We start from the raw sequence: 5028 nt of genomic DNA, 5'->3' as shown, positions 1-5028 counted from the left end.
TTTCGTAGCTGCAGAGCCTTTAAGAAGGGCAATCTGTTCCCTAATTTCCTTTTTGTGCACAACACTCCGAGCCGTATACCTCATAGATTTGGAAGCCTGTCGTTTCGGAGGTTCCGTTGGATTCCGCAGGGGGACACGGCGTGCCGCGCTGCGCTCACACCGTGCTGGTGACGCCGAGGGCGGGGGAAAGTCCAGCCATTACTTCGGTTCTGCTTTTTCCCCTTCTTATTTTTCTTTGATCCTATGACTTAGTTCAATTCGAACTAACATAATCGTCCTGTATACCGTTATTATTTCCGACTCCGGCTTGAAATCTCCAGTCCTGTATGTTTTTGATGAGTGATCCCGAGACTCACCTCCGCTTCACGTCACCGGTTGAAGGATCAATTCCTGCGGTTCAACACCAATACAATACGGGTGGACAGCGATCTTTAGCGTTTCAGCACCCGTGCCTGTGGACAGCGATATTTGGCGTTTCAGCACCAGGGCAGGCGGACAGCGATCTTTAGGGTTTCAGCACCAGGGTGGTGCGCTCTTCTTGGGGTTCAGATAATTCAGCACCAGGATGGGTGGACAGCTCTCTTCTGAAGAGGCAGCGGCTTCTCTCTCATCTCATACTGGGATGGTTTCCCTGTTACTATAACTGCCTATCAAGGCAAGCCCAGACGACACCAGCATGGGCACCACGTCCGCGTTCTGTGCACTGGTCAGCCGCTCGAATGCCAAAACACTCTGATACGAAAATCCCACGCTGAAACAGCCTTTATACAACCGAGTTGAGTTTCCGCCTCCTTGTTTTTCCCCCCCAACCAGGTAAAAGCGGAATGAGATGTGATTGGCTGGTGTCACCTTGCATACCAGCCTAGATGAAGGATGGGTGGAGTTATAGAACACACACACACACGCACGCACGCACACACACACACGCGCACCCACACACCCACACAGACACACACACACACACACACACACACACACACACACACACACACACACACGCACACGCACGCACGCACACGCACGCACGCACACACACACACACACACACACACACACACACACACACACACACACACACACACACACACACACACAGACAGACACACACAACCAGGAGTTTCCATTTTTTCAGGTCTACAGTTATACTAATTTGTCACTATAATTACAAGAACGTTAAGCCCAGTGGTCCACAGCAAATTCCAGGGTTCATTTTAGTCTGAGAATGTTGAACTTGACCCGTTAAGGCTTTGTGGATTCATTTGTAGGCTACTGCACGAGATTGTATTGAGTAGCCTACTGCGCAGCAGGGATAACAGTCTGAATAGCCCAACAGGTAACAGGCTGTTTGATGACAGAGAAAGCAAATCCCTGGCTTGTGTGAAAAAAACTAAAGTGACCGATAATGTGAATTGCCTTAGAAGACGTGAAGGATACCGTGGCCACATGACGGGGACATGAGAAAGGTATAGCTACAGTGTACCGCAAACCATCCCACACAGTAAAATGCTCAATGTTACTTTAACTCGAGTTAAATTTAACCGATCCCTGAGTTAAATTAGCTGTTTTTTTTACGGTGCGAACAGGTCCGAGTTTGCAATGAGGTCATGGCAATGCAACACATTGATGAGTGACATGACATGACATCACATCATCAAGTTGTTTCATTTTCAAAATACCGAAAAACTGTTGGAAAAAAAACTAGTAAATAGGATAGCCTCGTATTTACGCTATACCCCGTTTTCGTCCTCCTAAGAGGACAGGGGGTGCTTAGTTATAAACGTGTTCTACTGCTATACTTCTTGTTCTACAGTCGTGTCATCATCACAACGGGTTAGCGTCCCGCTGTGAGTTGACAATAAAAGCATCCTCATAGATCCTTTGTCTCCTCAGTCTCTTAAAACGCCCACCATAGCGCTAAACATAGCCCGGCACAGCCACTGACCAACAGCCAGTGCATGGTGGAAAATAACCAAGTACATTTACTCAAGTACAGTTTTGAGGTATTTTTTTTTACTTTACTGGAGTATTTCCTATTGTCAGTACTTTTACTTCTACTCCACTACATCTCAAAGGCACATATTGGACTTTTACTCCACTGCCAATATTTGAAAACCTTAGTTAGGCCTACTAGTTACTTTGCAAATATAGATTATTACATTAAAACATACATTAACCACCTCGGATTAACCACCTCGGGTCGGCTATTTGAAAATAGCCAATCTACAAGCTCACAATGCATCATCGCAACTGGTTGTGAGCTTGTAGATCTGCTATTTTCAAACATTTCATAATACTTTTACTTTTGGCACTTTAAGTACATTTTGATACAAATACTTTTGTACTTTTACTCAGGTACATTTTGAACACCAGACTTTTACTTGCAACAGAGCACTTCTACATTGCAGTATTGATACTTTTACTTAAGTAGAACATTTGAGTACTTTTTTCCACCGCTGACCAACAGCCGCTGTCCCACGCCGTCGGTCGCCGTGTCTCCTCCAGCGCAGAGCAGAGCAGAGCTTTCCTTTTTCAGGAGAGTTATTGCTCCTGTGAGGATTTCATGCTCCGTTAAGGGCCTGATGGGCTGAGAGCAAAATGCACTTACAGACTTACACACTAAACAGGCTACAGGCCTATAGGCTGTGATGTTGAGTTGTGAAGTGGTTGCGTGGAGGTGGTCCACACATCTTGTCGACCAGTAGGTTCCCAAACCTTTCAGTTCGACACCCAAAAGAGAAATTTGATGTCTCCCCGGCCAAACTATAGTGAAAATAGCCGGTACACGACAACACGTCACAAGATCTGCTATTTTCACTCATTCTTAAAAGTATTTTTTTCTTCCTCTAATTAGTGGATTAAAACAATTTAAGAATTTGTTTTTAACTTGTGAAAAAACGTTGCGGGGGGATTTTTCATATATTTAAAAAAAGACAATAGCCTAACTAAAAACAAAATGTAGGGTATTTACTTGCGAGTCGCGACCCATAACAATTGGTCAGTGACCCACATATGGGTCCCTACCCACTGTTTGGGAAACACAGTGATGTAGACCATGCACCATGACCAGGGAGAAGGTCATTAAATACTCTCTAAAACTACATTCATTACAAGATTGTCCAGCGCCCTTCTCACTGCATTCAGTGATATGAACATTTAGGTTTGAAGTCACGCATGCAAAGCAAGACTGAAACCCTGTAGCCTACATTCGTCGTAGCCTATAGTGTGTGTGTGTGTGTGTGTGTGTGTGTGTGTGTGTGTGTGTGTGTGTGTGTGTGTGCGCGCGTGCGTGCGCAAGCGCGCGTGCGTTTGTAAAATGGGGGGAAAGAGAGGACAAAATGAAATATGTGCGTCCACGCGTCCAAGTATGAGCTGCCACGTGGAGAGCTTTGCTGGAGGGATGCGCATCAAGACAAATGGAACAAAATCAGCGGGTGCATGGCCGGCCTAATTAGGCCTCGCACCGTGGGCTAACACACATGCACACGCACTCACGCACGTACACACACGTACACACACACACACACACACACACACACACACACAGGACTCTCCTTGAGTTATGGGTCGACATGCAAACATTTACTCAATTTACCCAAGCATTTCTTATTTCGTTGAAATAGAGCTGCAGTGGTGGGGCTCAAGATCATGTTCATGGTGTCTGGGCAGTGGGCAAACAATCTGTAGTATAATTGGCGTAGGGAGCAATAAGATTGCTGAATTTAGATTTAGGCAAATAGCGCATGCCATAGCCAGCCTATAGGGACTGAAGTTATATACAATGGTGGAAAAAGTAGGCTCCTTACATTCTTTACTTAAGTAAAAGTATCAATACTGTGATGCAGAAACACTCTGTTACAACAAGTAAAAGTCCGGTAATCAAAATGTACTTGAGTAAAAGTACAAAAGTACTGGTTTAAAAATGTAGCCTACTTAAAGTACCAAAAGTAGAAAGTAGCCTTCTCATTATGCAGAATGTCCCGTTTCACAAGTTATCATTATGTCTAAAATGTATAAAGATCTTTTGAAAGCAGCTGTACAAGCTCACAACACAGCATCACAAGCATTGTAGATCGACTATTTTCAAATAGCCAAAGTTTAAATAGGGCTGAAGCGGTTAATGTATGATTTGTAATGATAATCAAAACCTACAAAGTAACTAGTAACTTAAGTTTTCAAATAATTGTAGTGGAGTAAAACTACAATATTTGCCTCTGCAATGTAGCCTAGTGGAGTAGAAGTAGGCCTACTGAAAAATGGAAATAGCCTACTCAAGTAAAAATTTCTCAACATTTTACTTAAGCATAGTAGGCTACTTGAGTACATGTACTTAGTTACTTTACACAACTGGTTATATATTGAATTGCTACTATTCTACTCCAAGTTAAGTTGCGGCAAACACATAACAGGTTAATCTGACCAGATCAGCACCTGCATTTCCCCGGTGCTCTGGCGCCACCTAAAGGGTGTGCAGTGTAACAGCAGCCGTTGCCTGTTGCGCAGTGTCTACTGTAGGATTGCAGAGCAGCAGCAGTGGACGGTATAAAGTAACATGTACATGCACTCAAGTACTGTACTTAAAGGTAGGGTAAGTGATATGTTTTGTTATATATATATGTTTTTTGCTAAAAAGGTTAAAGTACTATAATCTGATAGTAATCATTGCTACAGAGCGTGTGTTTGGTCACAGGGGTCTCTCCAGCTCTTTAGTAAACAGAACATAGTACATTTTCAGGTAGTACATAGTACACTTATTTTAAAGAAAAGTAAAGCACTTACCCTACCTTTAAGTACAATTTTGAGGTTGAAGTACACATGATGTGAACATGCAGGTATATCATTATTAGATTTAAAATTATCCTTCAACTTCTTGTTTATGCTGAAATGACTGGATATACAGGTTTTGTAGCAATTTGTAGCAATAGTAGAAATATTAGACATTAATTGTCAAATGTTTAAGCATGTTCTAATCTTATCTTATTTGGCATTATTAATGGCCTGCTGTAGTGGTCAACAAACATGACCCATCCA

This window comes from Gymnoscopelus braueri (assembly GCF_963280865.1).
Source record: "Gymnoscopelus braueri genome assembly, chromosome: 5".
Taxonomy (NCBI): domain Eukaryota; kingdom Metazoa; phylum Chordata; class Actinopteri; order Myctophiformes; family Myctophidae; genus Gymnoscopelus; species Gymnoscopelus braueri.
Note: the sequence above shows the minus strand (reverse complement) of the source record.